This window comes from Thermobia domestica, chromosome 11, assembly GCF_964235325.1.
Source record: "Thermobia domestica chromosome 11, izTheDome1.hap1.1, whole genome shotgun sequence".
NCBI lineage: Eukaryota > Metazoa > Arthropoda > Insecta > Zygentoma > Lepismatidae > Thermobia > Thermobia domestica.
This window is the reverse complement of record NC_137464.1, coordinates 229,663,222-229,685,225: the sequence shown is the minus strand read 5'-3', so window position 1 is coordinate 229,685,225 and position 22,004 is coordinate 229,663,222. Positions and strand designations below refer to the sequence as shown.

The following is a 22,004-nucleotide window of genomic DNA, read 5'->3' as shown; positions in this document are numbered from 1 at the left end:
TAAGAAATGAAAAGATCTAGTTTCACAAGCAATGGAATGGAATGAGAGCAACAGAAATTTTCGCGCATGTGTATAAACCAGAAGAAAGCATAGCAGATAGTACTCACTTCCTGTGTGTTTTCCCCCGGAAAACCTTTGTCCAGTGTCCTCTTGCAAACTCCGTCCGGACATTTTTCCAGCTTATGGAGGGGCGAGGCTCCAGGGGTGGCGGGTGGCGTGAAATATCACTACACTGAGGCATCATTCCCGATGAATGAAACATTCCGCATTGTTGTGTTTTTAACACCTTTTGTTTCATTCACATTTTTGAAAAAAATACGTAGATACGAGTAAAATGATAGGTCGTAATGACGAGTATTATCTTGTTGTTTTACATAAAAATAAACAGTAAGTTTAATTCTTCATGCACAAATGGGGCAATTGTTTAAAGTAAATTACACATGTATAAATCAAGCGCAAGCTATAATGTTTTACAAATTTGAATTTAGAAAATTGATCTGCCTGACTTTGTTTGAACTTAATCGGCTTCCTCTTTCTGTCATTATTTGTCCTGCCTTAGAAGAGAGTCTTTCACAGGGTACAGAAGTTGAGATTAAGTGAAGTCTTCTCTTCATTATTTCAAAGAGACGTGGATATAAGAACTGCTTGTCTTTCTACCAAAACAAAGAGTTTTCTTTTCTATTGATAAGACCTTGCAAATATTTATCTGTTTCCATTATGCCAGTAGCAGTGGAATTCTTTGATTCAACGAGGTTTGGAACTTTCTTATCGAAATCTTCCCACAACAAGGAAGTCTCTGTTTCTCTATTCAAAGCAGCAGAAATTGCAATTTCAGTTTCGGTGGAGGAAATAATGATTCCATTTGCTTTCTTTGTTATTCCTCTGTATGTAGGATTAAATGCTTGATTATCAATGAAACCTTGTTTCTTGAAACGCGGATCCAGTAGCGTCGCTCAGCCAACAACATATTTTCTTCGACTTTACCAAATCTTTCTACTAATTCTTTTGAGATTGTTTCCAGCATTGGCGTTATTTCCTCAGGCAAATCCCTCTCTGTTCTTACTTTTGATATGTGTTTAGGCTTTACTTAATAGTATGTATTTTGATATTGTGACCCCCTTCTCACTACTATAGTATTCGCGCCGACTCGTGAAGCTTGACCTAGATCTACCGATTTCACCACCCAATAGAACGCGAGGGTGTGTTCCATTCGTCAACCCCCACACGACCCGCTCGGGAGAGTAATACTCCCTGAAGTACGTTTTTTCGCGCGCTACTCTAGCCAGCTGTTTTACGCGTTATCCTAGCCAGTTGCTTTAAGTTGGTCATAAAATTTATATCATGAAGTACAAGGGGAACAAAACGAGCCCTATATCATGGAGTACAAGGGTATAAGTACTACAACTACTTATCTGCACAAAATAAATAAATCACTTTTTTAAGTATTATTTTCATATTATTTTAATTTAGTAAGTGTTATAAAAATGTAAAAAAAAAAGAACTTTCCTCCGGCCGGATTTGAACTCGCGCCAAAAGAGACTTCTATTATTAGCTTATAGCGCAAGCCCACTCGGCCACGAAGGCCGCCAGTAGCAAATGTTTTATTTCTGCTTTTTTAATGCAACGTGACAAGAAGTGGATAATGCCAACCAATCAGAACTGTGTTTCTCGTTTCTACTTCCGGGAGCATTACTCTCCCGAGCTAGTCCTACCCCACCCATCAGATTTTGTCAGTGCACTGTTGCCACACTTGGTACAATTGTCATTCGTCGGCCCTTTTTGTCATTCGTCGGCCCGTTGGTACCACGGTGGCATTTTCAGCCCCTTTTGTGAAAAAGTTGGTACAATTCTACCCAATTCAGCACCATTTAACAAATACATGTCACATTTTCAAAAATGTCAGTAAGACTTTCCCTACATCTCTTTCTTTTGATGTCTTTCATGGAAGGTTCTAGGACCCTGGACCGGTTTTAATTTTTTTACAAATGTCAGATAACTTACCTTATGTTCTTCTTACAGTCTATTATCCTTTTTTGGTCATGAAATAAGCGGGAATAAAGTGTAATAACAGTGGTCGGCATGAAAATCCTTCCACGATGGTGAAAGAGTGTACCGGATAGATTTCGAGAAGCTGATTACGAATATCTCATCGAGAAAGTTCCAGCACGTAAGTTTTTCTTTTTCTTTTTGGTGGGGTGCTATTTCCATAATTGATAAAAAAATCGTATTTCTCGTATTTAATATGTGTTTTCCGTGTTTGGAGTGCATAATTCTGAATTTCTATCTTAATCCAAGAACTGTTACTAGGCTATATCCCAGGAACATTCTTTTCTCTAGCTCACGACCTCCCGGAAACGTACCTCCTCCCCTTGGGTTGCAAAGATTTATTGTTCCACACTGCATACACTAAAACCTAGGCGTTATTGGCGAAGAAAGATTTCGTAATCAACTTGCGATCATTCGTCGGCTCCCTTTTGTCTAGACGACAGATAGATTGTTGAAAAAAGGTGCCAAGACATACACCACGTTGCCGCGTGAAACAAATATTTCAGTTTCGAGTTGATCTTCGTGTTAGAAGGTGGTGTTACGCTGTGTCTCTGTATACCGTAGATGAAAAATATTTCTGTGTGAAATATTGGCGTTTGTGTTTAAACGAACATGCCGACGTAGACGGCCGAGTGCCTTCTCCTTCTTCTGCATATCAAAATGCAGATGAGTGCACATTTGCATATCATTATTGAAATATATGGTAATTTGTGGTCAATTTAATTGCTTATTAATTAGCATTCTTCTTAATAATTATGTTACTTTTATGAATATTATTGGGTAAACACCGAGCGTAATACGAGAGTATTAATACAATTTTGATGTATATTGTATTTCATGTATGTATTTTATTCCTTTATAGGCTATGAATCATTTATTGTTTGCGTGCATCTCATTAATGGGAATTTATTTTGTATATATTACATACGCTATTGGATTTATATAGCCAACATACTATTCTACATATGATTAATTAAAGGAGAAATCATATCATATGCATTTGATTCGTGTATAGAAGTTTGAACTTCGGGGCTACAGAGATACTTGGACAGAGATTTTTTCTTGGCGACATTAGTCTGCACTGAAACTGCATGTGAGGTCTATAACAACTAATGAATGGAAAAATCCCTGAATGACAGAGGAAGGATGACTCATTGAGTATAGGAAGTATACTGGTAACTTCCTCTTGTATAGCAATGACGAGATGGATACATTGCTTACAGACGCTCTCCAGGCTTTGTTTCAAAAGTCGTAAAATTTTTAGCGTCAACATGATAGATTTTGAATTTCTAAAGGTGCTGATTTCACACCTTTTAAAAGAATCTCGCACGTTCCAAGCTCTTGGCTTCGTTTCACCCCAAGTTCGTTACCCGTCAGCGAGCGGATCTAAGTAATTCTCCCATGATGCACTGCATTTTTGAAAACGTATTTTATTTTGACTTATTTTATGTGTAAATTATTAATATTAACGTATTACGCTCACTAGTTCTTGGAAAGACCGTTTAAAATTCATGACTACATTTGTCAACGTGTTTCCCATCGTTCAAGACATTTAGATCTTGTATATTTTCGAAATTAATAATAACCTAAGATGTTTCTTCTCTCTCTCTCTTGGAATAATGGCTACTGGGGTTGTTAGCAGACAGTTTTGAGGGAAGCCAGAGGAAAAGAGACTTCCTACAAATACTCAGAGAGATGACAGCTGTGTATATTATTACCATTGCATTCTGTATATAATTTACTACATTTATGTATATTTAATCATGTGTATCTATCATTCAAAGTGTTTATTTCAGTGAAATAGCAAATGTTTATAGTGTTATTGTGATGGACTTCTGTTTTGGCAGAAGCTTTTGAATCGGCCGCTCTCAACAGTGATGGCAGCACCTACCAAGAGGTGTCTGTTAGGTTTGCAGGCGCAAGTTGGTTTTCGGTGTGGCTGGATGACAAGACCACCCACAGTATTTGCCGGAGGCATCAAACCTATTGTCCTGGAATTCTGAGAAGAGCGAGTCGACTGTTTTCCAGGAAATTGGGCAGTTTAATAACCTGTTCGTGGTCTTAGTTGAGGCTAGTTGTTTCTTAGACTCTGAAGAGTTTACTTCGAAACTACCGTGTGTTAAGTTTTCAAACTTCTCGAGTATAGAGAAATATCCACCCAGAACAGTGTGAAGGGCGCTTCCCATGGAGTTCTGTGTATTATATACATGTACAGACATGTATCGGGCAACGATTGTGGACAGTGCTTATAACTATTAATTTGATAGTGAATATAATAAGTGCAGCAGAACAGTGAATTTCCAGAAACGTGTTAATCACGTCATGCTCGTTTTTGTTAAATCAATCTTCGACAAGCTTTTCTGAACCATGGCTAGTTGGCTATGACCTAGTTAGCCGTTCCAAGCAGTAGCTATTCTGCGGAAAAACTTTATCAATAATGCAGTGGCATTAATCGTCATTCCTGTTATGGAATAGAAGATCGTTGTCCCAATCTCTATCTGAGATTACTAGGCCTGTCAAGCTATACGGGAGTGCCATCCTTGAACTTTTTAAAACAAGGATACTAGCAAGACTTTTTAGTATTGCTACTAACACTGACATGCCTGAGGTCAGTAAAATCAACATAGTTGACCAACCAGTTGGTCCGCTTTTCAAGAACAATTCGCTAACAGTGAAATGGTAATGTGGGAAACTACTTTTTGGAGTGATTCCATCATGGACATTGTGACAGCCCCTACTTTAGAATAGACTACTAGTAAGTGGACATTAGGGAAATCGAGCCACCAGGACACTGCATCGTATAGATATAATTATGAATTTTTATATATAAATTTTGTATATTTTTTTTATCCTCCTCTCTGAAAGAACTGTCAGAGACTCTGAACTTATAGTCATGAGGAGTGAAATTTCGTTAGTGTATCTGTTTAGCAGATCATTTTGAGAGGTCAGGCAGACCTCTAGTGTCAGTATATATTCATATGCTATATCTTTGTGGTGTGAAATTGTGTGTAAATTTCAAGTAGTGAGAGTGGTGCACTATAATAAGAAATTTCGTATAAAGTGCATTGTAAATATGAAAGTGTTGTGTGTTGCCTTCCATCCTATATGGTTTTCATGAGAAGGAATAAATCTCCATCTTCCAAAAGTATAGCGAGGGTGTCTGTTTTCCTGTGTGGTGAGTACCCGAATGCTAATCCTATGTTTTTGTTTCAGGAGTGAGAGTCAAGGAAACATTTCTCCTTACTCTAGTACATCTGGCCACCTTCCTGAATGGGGCCCAGGAAGAAGTACGCCCAGAGAACATAAAGACACAGTTATGAGTGTAAAGAGTGGGTAACAGGCTGCAACCTGTTTGTTTTGAAATTTATATTTTTTTTTATTTTAACCTCATTGCATTCTGAAACTCTTTACAAGTAGTTGCAAGACCATAACTGTTGTCCAAAATACCCTGAGATTTTAGCTTTGTTTATTTTTGTTTTATGCTCTACCGACAATCAATTGTGGCAGTGGCGGCTTCAAACGGAGATCACCATTATTGCTCCAAACAGGGATATGCTTATGCAAAAGCATTTAATTTGTATTTTTCAGTAGTTTACACTATAATTTGAATATCCCTAGCCACTCCACCGTATATTATTTATCTTTATTGTGGTGGTGTTTCTTTGGTATGCGTAGATTACCTCTATAGCTACCTGCACCTCACACCGAGAACTTGCAAAAATTCGACAGATTCATTCTGCTACATATGTGGGGAAGTGATTTTCAAGGGACAAAGTAGGCCATTGTCACCGTTCCTGAAGACAGCCTACCATCTGTACTTCGGGAGTAAAATCGGCGACCAGGACCGCGTTTGGGCTCCGAAACAAAGTTGTAGCTCGTGTGCGGGTACCTATGGTTTAGCGCATGCCCCTTGATCATGTTTCAGACTGTTACTTCTGCCTGACTAATATAAAAGGTTTCTCAAAAAACATGAAGCATAAAATACAGTATTCTAACTTGGATTCCGCGAGGGGACCTGTGAAACATGACGTTTGTCTGCCTGTACCCGTACCACAAGACTAATACACCCTGTGCAGTGTTTCATCCGATGAAGAACCTGCTGCTTGTGAGGATGTTGCACAATCTTTGAATACACAGTCAGATCCTAATTACGCTCCAGTGCCTGACACTAATGAACCACATGTGATAAGTCAGGAAGAGCTGAATGATCTGATCAGAGACTTAAACCTTCTCAAGTCTAAGGCCCTGTTGCTTGCATCACGACTTCAACAATGGAATCTACTAAATCAAGATGTGAATATACCGATGTGTAGGAAAAGAGAGGTGAGCCTAGTTCCTAATTTTACAAAGGATGGTGATTTGGTGTATTGCAGTGACATTCCATCGCTTATGGGACAACTGAAGTTGAATTACAACACTGAAGATTGGAGGCTATTCGTAGACTCCTCTAGGATAAGTTTCAAGGCAGTGTTACTACACAATGGCAATGAAAAGCCAGCCATCCCTATTGCTTATGCTGTACATATGAAAGAAACATACGAGAACAAGCGAAACCTATTGCAGAAAATGAAGTACGAACAGTTCCAGTGGTCTGTATGCGCTGACCTTAAGGTTATTGCCATCTTCACCGGCTTACAAGGAGGTTACACAAAGCACTTCTGCTTCTTGTGTCATTGGAATAGTCGAGCCAAAGATCAGTACACCATCACAAAATGGCCGCCAAGGAAGCAACTGGTTCCAGGGGAGATGAACATCTTGTGGATCCGGAGAAAATATTCTTACCACCCCTTCATATCAAACTAGGGCTCATGAAGGTCTTCGTCAAGGCCCTGAACCAGGATGGTGAAGCATTTAATCATCTCAGAAAACTATTCCCAAGACTCAGCGAGGCCAAGGTGAAAGAAAGTGTTTTTACGGGACCTCAAATCAGAGACAGATACTACATTTTCTTCTAAGCTTAATAAAGTGGAAAGTGATGCTTGGGAGGCCTTTCGAGAAGTGTGCAGTAACTTTCTAGGGAATCATAAGTCACCTGATTACAAAGACATTGTGGGCAGGTTAATTACTTCATTTCGTAACATGGGATGCAATATGTCCCTAAAGTTACACTTCCTGCATTGCCACTTGGACTTCTTCCCTGAAATGTACAGCTTGGGTTAGGTTAGGTACGAACACGGGGAAGGTTTCATCAGCAAATAGCTACCATGGAGAGGCGCTTCAGTGGTAAATGGAGTGTGAATATGTTGGCAGACTTCTGTTGGAATGTGACACGCGAGACACTTTGTAGTAATTGCAAGAGGAGTAGGAAAACCAAGTGACACGTAAGTGTTAAACTTTAACTTTTTATGCAATTTTATCTGCATAATTTATATTGATATTTAAATTATAACGTGCAAATTATTATGGGTAGGAAATAGCATCTTTGGGTGGATATTGAAACCCCCCTCCTCCCTGAAAACTGTACGTCCTGGAGAAAAACGGTTTATGGATTCGAACTCAGGAGCTCGAGACCTATAGGAATCACCTATTTTCGTTCGTGGGAGCGAAAAAAAGTTTCGTTTTGCCGACCAGTGTGATTTATATTTTAATATTTTATTATAACGTACTGTTTGCACACGAACTCAGAGATGATAGATTTGTTCCTAGTTTTATATTTTTTCATATATGGCCATAATACTTTTTTTTATTTATTGGTCACTTTGAAATAGAGGAGCGTTTGGTTTCGTTACAATACATACCGAAGATGATAACTGTTTTCCCTTTTAATTTGCGGCCTCTGTTATACTTCCTATGCGCAACAAAAGTTTCTTCTACTTCCAAGGTTGTTCGGGTTCCTCCTATTTGGATGGTTTTCAAAAGTTTTTTTTTTTTTTTTTAAAAAGAGTACCTTCTCGGCTTGCACTCTTGGGAGAAGGGGGTGGGATTTTTCTAGAACTTCACCTCTTTTAGTTTCGTGTTGTAGGGTCAGGGGCGGATCCAGGGGTATCGGGGCGATCGTCCCCCCCAGAAGAGGAAATTTTCTTATTATATATATATATATATATATATATATATATATATATATAAAACCCATCCCAAAGTTTGGAGCCCTTAAAAGTAGCAGTATGACAACCCACCGTCCCCCCCCAGAAGTCGGTCCTGGATCCGCCCCTGTATAGGGTCACTGGTATAAAATAATGAATTCAGCCCTTTTTGTTTCAATTTGGTACTATTTTTCAGCCAACTCCAGAGATAGGACTGTGGCAACACTGTGTCAGTGTCTTCTATCGCGCTACACGGAAAACATCTCCCGAGAGTACAGTGTTGTCGGATTGGCGCCAAGTTCGGTTTTGTTAATTGCTTTTTTTTATTGCGTTATATTTTCGTTTTTACTATTCGTGTTATTGTTACCATTTTAGAATAATTGTTACACTGGTTAGTGTTGTGGGGTGTTATTATTGGTAATATTTAAATGCTTTTTTAAATACTCATTTACTATGTCTTCAAAGTTTGGTAACATTGTTGGTGAATTTCAGCTGTTTGACGTTTCCTCAAGTGTAAGCTTGGGAAGCGGCTCCACGAATTGTACCGAAGTTTTCCGATGTATCGGAGCTCAAGCAAAATGATTTCTATGATTGGTTTAGAGCCCAAGCTTCACGACTCGGCACGAGTACTATAATCTCCTGGGTTACCTCCTCAAAACATTTCAAAACCACACATGTTTTTTTTGTATTTTTTTCCCACTCACTATTAGTCAACTGCCCAAAATCCGGATTCAAAACGGCTAAAGCGGCTACTACTGGCTCCTTGAGCTTCAGTAATTTCTCAAGCATATAATAAGCCGAGTTCCATCTGGTTGGAACATCTTGCTTTAGTTTGAGTTCATCATACCCCATCTGCTGCTGGATTGATTTAAGTTTTGCCGAGGCATGTAGGCTTCTTTTGAAAAATTCTACACTAACCTTTGCTTTTTTTATGCACTTGTTTTATGTTCGTTATTCCTGCTTGTACAACTAAATTTAAGGTGTGAGCAAAGCAAGGAATATGCCGCCAACCACCAATTCTAATTGCTGCCTTGATGTTGGCGGCATTATCACTAACAATTGCGGACACCTTATTTGAAATTCCCCACTCCTCAAAAACACGTTTGATCTCTGCTGCCAACTTTTCTGCTTTTCTTGAATTATGCTTTCCTTGAATTTCAAAGCAGTCGAGGAGGTAGACTTCTGGAAATTTCATGACGGCCTTAGGGTGAGGTCCAGAAAATTGACCTATTACCCTTCTCCGCCCATTACATGGTAGTGAAACAGATATTTTTCTGAAATCCGATGTTGCCAACAAATTCGAACTCCATGACAGCTCTCAGCTAAAATAGGAGGGGGTGAGTAAAAGCTGATCTCCGTTACTTGAGTAAGGAATGGAATGTTTTAAATGTTTTGGCGAAGAAAAAAGTAGCCTGGAAGCTGCGAGTCCTTCGTGTTGGTTTGTTATTTGACACTTCAACAGAATATCTTTCTTCTTCCGTTAAGAAGGAGCGAACCATATGTGCAGGCCAGTTGGTCAATGTTTGTTCATCTCCCTGTTCTCTATATAGAAAGAATGAAATAAACAAAGAAGGCAAGAAATAAATTTTGGCATTTTTTTAAAAAGATAAACATGAATGCATCTATTGAAACAAAAAGCACGAGGAAGATTTTAATCTATATAAAAGTATCTTCAATTCTTCAATTCTAGTCGAATAACAATATCTGAAATGCATGATGAAGAAGTAACTTTCTCATTTACATAATAGATAAGGCAACAAGATATCAAAAATTTACGAATAGTGTATTTCAATTATATTTTACATTTTATTAAATTACATTATTTTAAATTATTTTATTACATAATTACACTATATTTTACATCGATTATTTTTATAGAATTCTTCACTAGAGCATAGGCCGTCTAAATTAATTTTCTTTTACTGAGATTTCCTCATGACACCGGAAGAACATAGACATAATATTAAATTTTCTTCTTTCTCTTCGTTATTTGATAGTGTTATGTATAGGCCACGGGGTATAGATCGAGTTACCCAGGATGACTATGGTTAGTTATTAGCGGAACAGTTATGTATAGGCCACGGGGTATAGATCGAGTTACCCAGAATGACTATGGTTAGTTATTAGCGGAACAACTATTCTCATCTATTATATTATTATTATTGCTGAGAGGTATTTACGTATTTAATAGAGATCTAGGTATAGTTTGAATGAATTTTAACATTATAATGAGAAATGGGGAAAAAAAATTGGAAAGGATGCTGACAAATAATAAGTAAAAGGTAGTACTCACAATTCGTTTGAGAGGAAAACGAAAATCGTGAACAATTCTGTCAAGATTTCTCGCATAATTCTGTAAACTTTCCAATTGTAATGTGAAATTTAGCACCAGGAAATGTTGTTTTATTATTATAGTTAATTTAATATGCTTTGTTTCGGATTGATTCCCGACCAAACACAGAATTTTCAGTTTTTAATCTACATCTTTAGATAATTGAATTAAGAAAGAGGGAACCTTGGCCTAGAACAACAATCAAGAAAACAATGTGATAACCACACATGACACAACTTGCCTTCGTTGTAACATTAAATTATTATTTTTATTACCGCTAATCATAAAATTATTTATTAACTGGCTGAAGAACCGGCGTTCACGGGAAGAGTAGATTTATGGAGAATATTTGAAATGTGAATCATATTTGAACCCTTTTTTCGCATTTAGAACAGGTATTTAAATGGAAATTAAATTATAAAAGGTTAGACGACCCAAGTGCTATTTTCAAAAATTGATTTTAAACTGTTTAACAGCTTTTGACATATTCTATATTTGAACCCTTTCCCCCTAGGATACGCCTTTAATGAAAGTGACATGAAAGAAATCCAACTCTTATAAAAAAGTTCATGTATGTACACTTCTTATAAAAAGTGTAGGTAAAGTCACTTCTTATAAAAAAGTTCATGTAGGTAATTTTCCTCGAATGAAATTTCCTCAAAACATGTCGCTCGTATTTCATGTTTAAGCAATAACTGCAGCATAATATGATATACTTTAAGAAATTAGAGTGAGAAAATTTAGTGGAGTGGCCTGTATATTTTATTACATATTGAGAAAATAGTTATAGAATTTTTCCTCTTAAAGTGGAATTTCACAAAATGCTGGAGCAAATGTTCACTTACTTTTAATACTGAGTTTATATACTGTTTCATCTCCCTAACATGTCGCGAAATATCCTATTCTTGACATACATTTTAATCCTATTCCTCCACCTTAGCATATACATTTTGATGACATAACAAGTGACTATCGTTTTACTGTAATTAAAACTTTCAAACTATGCGAATTCAAGAAGGAGATTAAAACATAATCTTGGGACACTAAATCGATTGCAAAAAGCCGTTTTTTGTTTTACTCATTTAAAAGCAAATATTTTACTCATTATTTAATTAATATTCTTAATTTTATCGAAACAAAGTTGAAATAAGCAAAATAAGTAAATAATAACAGAATTAATTCTCCTTAATAGTTGAAAGTGGTGTATATTTTGTATTTTAATACATACTTTTTAAGAATAAATTATGACATTTGCATTAAATAGTGAATATTACACATGATTTCTTGCTATAGATAGATCAGACAATAAAAATATGGTGTACTCTGAAATATTAATGGTCGTGTACTTAAAAATCTTTTTTTTTTTTTTTTACTAGCATTAACAGAAAATAGAGCATGTACCGGTACCTTTCGTTGGCGAGGGGGAGAAAAGAGCAAAGTGGAATCCCAAATCCACGGCAAGAGGGAAAAAGAAAGAGAGGAAAGTGACCTCTTAAACCCACGTGTGTAAGTCATAAATCAGAGTATAACAGAGACCAAAACTATGGCAACGTTGGTGGATACACATTTACTTACAATGTCACTAGTAAGAGGATACGAGTGTTCGGACATTGCCGAAACCACCCACGGAGAGCTTTCTTGTTCTTTCTACGACTTTATGATTTCAATTTCACATTCGTTGTTAATGAAATGTGTGGTTAGTGTCAAGTAACTTTGGTTCGAAATTGAAGTCCAACAATCAGTTGTTACTGAGACGGATGTAACGCCATCAAGTTCATTTCTTACTTTCTCCATTGTTTGATTGTAGAGGAGAGGGATAAAAGAATTGGATATGGTTTTCCTAGAGGGAAGGTTGTAGCCTGGACTAAGTAATTTAACGAACTGACGAAATTCGACGTTCTCAAATATGGTGAAAGGGAGGTATTCTTTCACAATCATCCTAGCCAATTGTTCATCAATTTTCTTTGTTTTGTTAGAAGCAAGAGGTTTCTCCATAAACTGTGAAATTTCATATTGTCTCCTAACAGTATTGTTGTTTGAGGAGCACGGATAGTTGTGGGATGTGGGATTTCTGCAATTGCTGAAGATGCTTGGCCTGAAGATGAAGTGGAAGGAACTTCTTGTTCTTCAATGGGAGGAGTGGGTATTGGTCTTTTCACATCTACTGTTGGGTGTTTTTTTTTTTTTTTTATCAATATGTCTTTTCAAGTTCGCAGTCGCCCTTCCCCCCCTTTAGAGAAAGATATTGTAATTTAGCAAAAGCCGCATTTTACTCTGCCTGGTGCTACTTTAATGAAGTAGTGCCAGATAAGACTATGCTTCTTATATTCTTTTTTTTTTCTCGTTTTCCATTTCGATTCGCAAAATAAGATGTTTTCCTTAACGGAATGACACAAACACAATAGTCACACTGGTTCTCTTCACTCACACTAATCACACACAAAACAATCCAAAAAAAAAAAAAAATAAATAAATATGATTGATTAAATAAAAATATATATAATTTTCAAATGAAACACAAATGGAGAGCGCTAAATGTTTGTCAATCTCTACCTCGAGTCCACGAGGAAGAGCTGCACGAAATTTAAGAATCAGCACACTACACAACACGACTCGCTTTTGTCCCTCCAAACTAGAAACTGACCAAAGACAATGTCCACCAGCACATGTGTTGAAGAATTTAGAAGAAAGGAACGACAGTTTGGCTACAGCTAAAGTTACACAATTTCACCCCTCACTAACTACTCCCTTCACAAGAATATTTCCGAGTGAAGAAAGAGAAGATAAGTTTTCGAAAGACCCCTACATTCAGTTACTCAAACAAAATAAATGCATGTGTTCTGAAAATAACATACCATGTTCCTATTCTTGCGTGTGTGTGTTGAGTTTTTCAGTGTTCCTGAGTATGCAATAATTATATAAAATAAAATACGTTCATTAAATTATATTATTCTTTTCATTATTTAGTGACGATTGTTTACCAAGAAATAACTTCATATGCTACCAAAGTTACACACAAACAACGAAATATTCATTTTGTAGGTATTTTGAAGTTTAACACGCCGTTTCAGCAGTGAGGTTATAGCCTATATTAGAAGTAATCTACAGCTTAAAGTAGGGTCTGAACAACTCATATGTTTTCTACCATTGAGAATCGAACCAGGGACTCTTTGTGCTGCAGGCACGCGCACTAGCCACTACAGCAGCAGGAAAGCCGGAATACAAGTTGGAGTTCTATATTTTATAAATAATAGATAGATAGATAGATATACACTCCTAACATTACATTATACTTAGAAAACGAAATTTCGGGATAGAGTTCGCACCATGCGCGTCTCTAGCGGAGGGGACAAGGGGGACGAGGGGGACGTGTCCACCCCAATATTTTGAAGTTTAAAATATTCAATAGGCCTACTTTATTCTACTCTAATTTATTTACTAACGACAGAATAACATATTAATAATAATTATATTTATTTGGAATGTAATATTCAGGCTGTGAAACTATTATAACAGAGTTCTTGATATATTTTAGGGGGTCCGTGAAGGTAAGCAGAATGCTAACAAATGTTGTCGGAGAAAACAGGTCGGGCTAGGTAGTACCATTTAAATAACTTTCTTTGATGCCTTCTCCCCCCCCCCCCGAATTTTTACATGCCAGAGACGCCAGTGGTTCGCACCTTCCTCTTAACTATTTCCTAGTTGAACAGGAAGGGGCATATCTGTACCGTAGTTGGAGTGGCATTTACTGCTCCGCTCTCAAACTCTGGTATGGTTCTGATCCGATCTTAAATAGTATGTCTTGTGCTTAAAACTTGCTCCATTCGGATGAAAGTCACAAATGAAATTCCAATTTGAGATCGACGTACATTCAACAGACTGTCTACAATTTGAGATCGAATTAGTTGTCAATACACTCCCAAAAGTTTATTCAATACAACCATACGAACCCTGAGTGTGAGTAAATATTTAGTCAGTACAAGGATGGGTTAGGAGCATCGTTAGCTTCTTAATTCTGGGGATGTCGGCTGGGTTTTAAAAATATAAGCACTAAAACACATATTTGCTTATTCCTTTCCCGCACTAAGATATTTTCAGAGCCATTCCATGCACAATTTATTGTGATCCAGTGTTAGTATAATGCACGCTTCAAATTGAAGAAAGGGTGTGTTGAAGCAATAGCTTATTATAGCCTTTATTAAATATTATCGTCTTAGTTTCCTTACATACTGTATATTTGTAAAAAATTTGGAGGAACGTGACCACCCCGACGCCCGTGGTTGGGTGGGTTGAATACAAGTCGCTGGGAATTTCCTCACCCCACCAAGAGATGGTCCCCCAAATATTGGCTGGGGCTGCCTCCTTTCATATCTTCTCTTGCTTCATAAAATTAAACAATCACATGAGACGACATTTCAGGGGCGTCATTTAGGGGTAGCAGGAGAGGGCAGTTGCCGCCCCCCAATAGTTTGAGGGTTACATATACTTTAATCCAGGGGTGTGCAACTTGGAACAGTGGGCTGGCCAATCACAGAGCACTAAATGCCGTAGCGGGCCTCACTGTAGGTACAATAGTATAATATTAAATGATGGAACATGTTCATCGTAATTTACGTCACAATAACACAAAACAATTACTGTTATACTGGTAACCAAAATATTTACTCACTAAAGAAGAGCAGAATAATGCATTTAGAACTTTGTCGGTACATGTAGCAATCCTTATACCGAGGGAAATTTCCTCCAAGTACCTGCGCTTGTCAAGTGCTTGTCTTCAGGACGCTACCACTTTTCGCACTCTGTGATCGATGGAAAATTTCCATTTTACTCTTAACAGGTTTTGTAAAAAAGAAAAATTATTATAGTTATTGTTTTCAATAACTGACCAATGGGCCGGAAGACAGGGTTAGGCGGGTCGCATATGGCCCGCGGACCGGCTGTTGCACACGGCTGCTATAATCGATTGTCCACTAATATACTAGAACAAAACGTGAAAGTTTTATGTCGGTGGTGCTCTTGCCCTCTGCGGCATTTACAGTATGATGTAATTATTATGGTAAGAAAGAAACAAATATCAGCTAGGATTAATACGTGTATAGTAAGACACAGATGACGTGATGTGTGAACTCCAATTTCAGTGGTGGCGCTAGGATCAACTAGGCGGTTAGAACATTTTCCGCTTTCTGTTTGACAAGTCGCTGTTGCTGTTGTCACCCTACCTCTCTTCCCCGTCCTTTCCTTCTTCATTTTACCTAAACTTCAAAAAGTAGAAGGACGAAAGAAAGAGTGTTTTTACTCAAGATCATTTAATATTGTGTTGGTAGTGGATACAAAATTTGTTTACTTTGTAAAACTATCTTCAGACTAGCGCATGTCTGTTAGTATCTAGCTTCCGTGTAGGCATTTGTATGAGTTCTTTACGCTTTTTATATACCGGCACGTTTAGGTATGCATTCTGCTGTTCCATTATTATAATTGCTTTAATTTCTCTTGCACTACGTTAAAACAAAGACAACGGAAGATAAAAGACTACGAAAAACTTAATGATGCAATAGACTAGGCTTCCTCAACACGGCCTCCTTTTATCACACCTTCTTGCCTGCGACCCTTACAATTAATTTCCTGTTTATATGTTTTTATTATCATTATTATTATTGCTGTTCATCGCTTACAGTTGTAAGTTCTATTTGTATTTTTCTTGTATTTAAATCTGCAGAATTTAACGAGTTTCATTCCTTTTATTCCAATTGTTTCTAAAACGATTCTCGTAATTCTTCAATATCCTTTTGTGTGTGTGTGTGTATTTGGAAACAAGTGTACAAATAAAAATATGTCTATCAAAAGAAGTTCAAAATATTTTTAAAAAAATATTTTTCTGCTACTAGACCCTAATTACATTTATCATTTACATCTTACTTCTCACCCTCATATCGGGGCGCGGTGGTTCAGTAGTAAGCCTGTGGCAATACCCGAGTGGTCTCGGGGGTTCGGCTTCGGATTATGAGGCGCAATCCACTGGGGGTTCGAATCCCTCTGAAGAGCATAGTCGGATGTTTAATTGTCCTAGACCTTTCTGTGTTCGTGTCCCTGTCGTGTTCGCATTACGCAGAAATTGCACGAACTGTCCATGCCAAATAGTATCCCAGTTAAGACGAACTTTAAAAAATATGTGGTAGAGCGTTCACATATGGTGCATGAGGTCCTTGGTTCGATCCCAGCTCGGGCCAAGTGAGCTTTGTGATGGAAAAACGCACGTGTTTCCTCGAGGTTCTCCCGTTTCCTCCTACTTCATTCCACCATTTAATTCATTTCTCATCCTTACCGTCTTATTTAGACTAGCCGGCATGATCGTAGGACGTAAACTAAAGATTTCATTTTTTCAACACTCATGTTCTCGCGAGTCCAAGGTTGAGAAACCTCGCAATATATATATATATATATATATATATATATATATATATATATATATATATATATATATATATACTTAATTTAAATTCGTATTCTTTGCAATAACTTATTTATAGTTACGGAGTCCTTTTCCTTTCTTTCCCCCCTCTTTGTTCTATTGAGAAGAATGAAATGAACCGTAACTTTTGAGGCAAATGTGTCATCTGAGCGCCGCGGATTTTGAAGAGAAACTGAAGCACACCACATGGTTTGTTCTTTAGTCGGCAGCCGTGTTGGGTATCTTAATGTTAAATGTGGCAACTCATCTCTGTTGATAGTCGTGTTGGGGGTGGGTAGTGTGTTTGCACCTCCTATTGGTTGACACTTTCTTGTAGTCTGAAAAGTAGTGTTGCAAAGTTGAGAACATTTTTCTACGTTAACGGAGTAATGGGGAAAGGTACTACAATATTATAAAGCTAATTTGCTCTGAATTTCAGAACTTATTTGGAGCATTGCATGTATTTTAAAAAACAGTAGGGCCTATTTACAAAAAAAATCTTTAAGAATCGAAAAAAGACTCTTTAGATTACTTTCAACAACTATTTTAATTTCATACAAATTTACTACATACAGTATAAAGCGTTTCAAATAGTAAAGACAAACTCAACATCTGTCCAGCTTTTTTATTTACCCGAAGTATAATAATTAGAGACCGGATGTTAGGCAAAATGCCTATTCTTTAATATTAAAGATATGATCAAAAATAACGTTTTAAAGTTTATATGGGGGGTTATAGTTTCGATTTGAGGCAATTTTATTTTGCCTATTTTGCCTATTTCGACCTTTACTGCCTAAATAATTGGTTTAGTGCCTAATGTTGCCTATTCTATGCATTTTCTTCAAATGAAGCCTTCATTGGGAAAAATGTAATTTATATAACATAAATAACACACACACATATATGTATATCAGGTGTTTGTAAACACAGCACCTGGTACGTTGTAATATATATAGATAGATATACAGAGTGAACTTCAAAGATGTGCACATACTTCGGGAAGTGATTAGTGATACCAAAAGAAGACAAACAGTCCTCGTATATTTTGTCTAATTCCGTGTCATGTACGAGTGACAGAGTGCCAACTTGGAATCGAAAATCGAATCCTGGCAATTGGAATGAAACCGAAAGATGTGCGCATACTTCGAGAGGTGATTCGTGACATGAAAAGAAGACAAAAAGTCCTCTTGAATGTCACGAATCACCACCCGAAGTATGTACACACCTTTATGTCTCGTTCCAATTGTCAGGATTTGATTTTGGATTCAAATTTCGCCCACCTGTCACTCCTACACGAAGTGGAATTCGACAACATGCAAAAGGACTTTTTGTCTTCTTTTGATGTCATGAATCACCTCTTGACGTATGTGCACATCTTTCCGGTTCTCCCAGCATATATGGAATGCATAACAAGCTTCGTTTTTATATATACAATAAAAGAAGATACTAACAAACAAGTATGTTTCTATATTCTTTGAACGTTATCTATGATTTGAATCTATTTTTAAATGGTATTGAGTATTTATCTTCATTATTTCGAGTTACATTTTAGTGCCTATTTAACTGCCTATTTTTTAAATTTTTAGTGCCTATTTGCCTGCCTATTTTTCAAATTTTTAGTGCCTAAACATCCGGTCTCTAATAATAATCATAACAGAAATCTCAATAATAATAATAATAATAATAACTAATTGAATTAAGAACGTTTTGTAGAGTTCTGCATTGTAAAGAAAGTTTAAAATATGTTTTTCCCAAAGTAACTCTTTGTTGAGTTCACCATTACTACCCGAAATGCTTCATATGTTTTAAAATAGTGCATATTGATCATATACTGAACGCTAACCAACTTTCTGATACAACTTGGGACACCAATTAATACTGAAAACAGAAACCTATAACAATATAAGACGAAGTTGAAGGAAGTTAGCCAGTGACTGCACTGAAAAATGTCATTTATTTGCTTGATGGAACTTGAGGAAAGCATCTGGAGAAACCTCAGACAGGATAAATAATCTTCGGATTTGAACCTAGGATCATCACATAATAAGAATTAAGAAAGATCGCTAACCACTAGCCTATATTTTTGATTGATTTTTTTATTTGATGTTTAGCGTCTTTTTTAGCAGCCAGACAATATGGGACGTGGACCTACAGGTTAATGAGGAATCCAAGCCACATGTGCTTCCGCCGATAACAGCTTAGACACGAGCGAGCTATTACCCTACATTTGTTCGTTAAGCATGTCTCTTTTTAAAATCTCGGGTTTGCCTCGTATTCGTGCGAGTAGCATGTTTTCAAGCAGGTTTTCTAAAGGGAATTGGAAGGAGCGAAAAAAAATCGTATAATTATTAGAGTTCTATTTTAAAATAAGAATTCGTATGCTCTGATATACTCTGAAATATATTTGTATTTCTTATTAATTTAATGAAAAATCGTATTTTTGTTGTGAATGCAGATTGTCGGTAATCCTGGGGGCGCGGTGGCTCAGTGGTAGAACGTTCACTTCCGGTGCTTGGGGTCTCTGGTTCGATGCCAGCTCGCGCCGTGTGGACTTTGTGGTGGAAAACATCGTGCTCGTGAGTTTTCTCGGGGTTTTCCCGTTTCCTCCCACTTTCTTCATTCCACCATTTCATTCACTTCTCATTACCACCGTCTGCTTTAGCCTAACCAGCATAACCGTGGGACTTAAAACTTAAAGATTCCATTTCATTTCATTTTGTCCGTAATCCTTTATCATGTAAGACATTGTTTCATTTTATCTTACAAAAACAATAAAACACAGATAAACGAATTCAAATCAACTTAAATCTTAAATTACTATAAACACAGCGTCTTTATTTTGACATAACACAATCCTATTGTTCGCAAAATCATTCAATTGTTGCGTAATATCATGCACTTACTTAAATAACTATTCCAGAGAAGCAATATACTCTATCATGACTAAATGATTGTCTTCTCACATTGTTTTAATAGGTAATAGGTTAACTCCCTGTGAGAGCTTGTGTTTTGAATCATAAGTTAAGCTGCCTCATAGTACTCGCTTACCTTCCCTTGCTATAACGTTCGGTCAGTTCCTTTTCGAGCTATAAAACAAATCTTCTTGAAGCATACTAAATAAAAATAAAAAGTGACCTATAGATTAAGAGAACTTAAAATGTTTAGGAAACAGTTTTATTCATAACTCACTGTAGAACACCCTTGTGTCTATGTGAATAGCGTATGCGCCTTTGCCGCGGAAGACCCCGGTTCGAATCCCGGTAGGAACTCATGTGGTTCGGATCCCAAGTTAAGCTGTAGGTCCGCGTCCCACACACTCTTGCTGCTGAAACGGACGCTTAACTCAAATAAAAAAGATCATATCATAACCAATTGAATTATATTCATTATAGCTATATAGACCTCCTCATTGTTCAGCCGACAAAGAAAAAAGGATATATTTCTCGAGTACGACTCGACAATGAAGGGAAAGTGAATAACATGAACACAAGGCTGTTTTTAAAAATAACGCTATATGAGAGGTGGACCTACAACTTAGGATTCGAATTCGAGAGCAAAGGCGAATTTATCATTGCGAAATGTGGATAAAAAACTATTATTATTATTATTATTATTATTATTATTATTATTATTATTATTATTATTATCGATGTTCTGATTTCGTATGCATTTTAGCATGAGACCTGATTTATAGAAAATTTCGTTCGCAATGTACGCCAAATGCTTAGTTAATGAAATGGAGGGAAGGAAAAGGTGATTTTCAGCTTTCAGTTAGAATTTTAATACTAGAAACATTGAATTCAGACATAAAATAGGATTAAGATTTTTTCCGCTTGTTATCAGCTAAGATGATGATTATCCTTTTAAAGGAGAAGAAAAAAGAATTGTAGAATCTGGTGACGACCGGCCATCTTACGTAGAACTGTAAATATTTGAGTAATCTAAATAAATAAATCTTGTCTGGTTACTTACTGTTGATGATGGTAACGGAAATATTCTTTGTTGTGTTTAACAATCGCTCCTTATGCTTTACTTCAAGAGTAAAGGTGTTTGGGAGTCTCAAAACAAGTTTTGGAGGGTGGAAAGTTTGTAAGCCGAAGTTGAATACCCCATCATTTATCCCTCGCCCCTCTATGGGTCAGTTTCCAGTGTTTGGGTGTTCTTTATATTTTAATGGTTCGTTCTTTTGAACAAAAGTGAAAAGTCTTTAGAGAATATTCTTTTGTAGCTGGAAATAGTAGGAGTAAGTTTGTGAAATTCTGAATGTCTAAAACCCTTTTTATATGATTTCTGGAAGAGTTGTGGGCAATCTTATCTTTGAAACGTGTTTAACAGTGGTTTTTAGTAAAATATAGCATCCAAGAATTGTTTTTATTTTTTATTTTTATCATATTGTTCTTATATTATAATATCTTAGCAAAAAAGTTTGACGGAGGATCAGTGTAGTTTTAGAGATTCAATTAGTATTGGAAATAATGCATAGAAAATAGCTTGTTGTACAAAAAAGCCAATAGAACACAAGCTGTCTTATCACACTTGTTGCGTTAAAGGACACGGAGACATATATTAATCATGAAAAACCCATGCGCTTCGTGTTGCAGGAATACAAATTGGCTCACGCAGTTAAATATTTGATGTTATGTTTTCTCTTTAACAACTAAGTAAAATATTTTCGTTTCTAGTATATCCGGTTTCTATAATAAAAGGCAAGTATACTCTGGCTCCGGATCATTGTTGTTGCTGTAAACAATAGTTGAAATTTCATGAAGAAATCGTATATCCTTAAGAATACTAAAACTATTAAAATGAATTTGAGTTTGATCTAAGCATTGTTAAGTAAGCTAATTTTCATAAAGCTAGGTTAAGACATTGGTTTCATCATGTATATGTGTTGGAATAATAAGTACAATAATAAGTACAGGGACAATAATAAGTGACAGAATATTTTCACGGTCTCCTATACTGTTTTGTTTATCAGTATATTGTGTTGACAGTATTCAGGTTATTTTTCAGAAATATCTTGATAGTGAAAGAGTTGAGTTGATTTTGAGTTTAACGTCCCGTTCAGCAGCGAGGCTATATGAGACGTGGACCTACTGATTAACGTGGAATCCGAACCACATGAGCTCCCGCCGGGAATCGAACCCGGCCCTCC

General features: G+C 36.7%; 2 protein-coding genes across 3 annotated transcripts in view; one reads left to right on the top strand and one right to left on the bottom strand.

Moving 5' to 3' along the window:
• Positions 1–22,004, bottom strand: part of LOC145664797 (globin-like) — a 303,771-nt gene that overhangs the window by 240,853 nt on the left and 40,914 nt on the right. The window lies entirely within an intron of this gene.
• LOC145664796 (alpha1,4-N-acetylgalactosaminyltransferase 1-like) overlaps positions 1–22,004 on the top strand; it is a 120,153-nt gene that overhangs the window by 78,476 nt on the left and 19,673 nt on the right. The gene's annotated exons all lie outside the window — the stretch shown is intronic.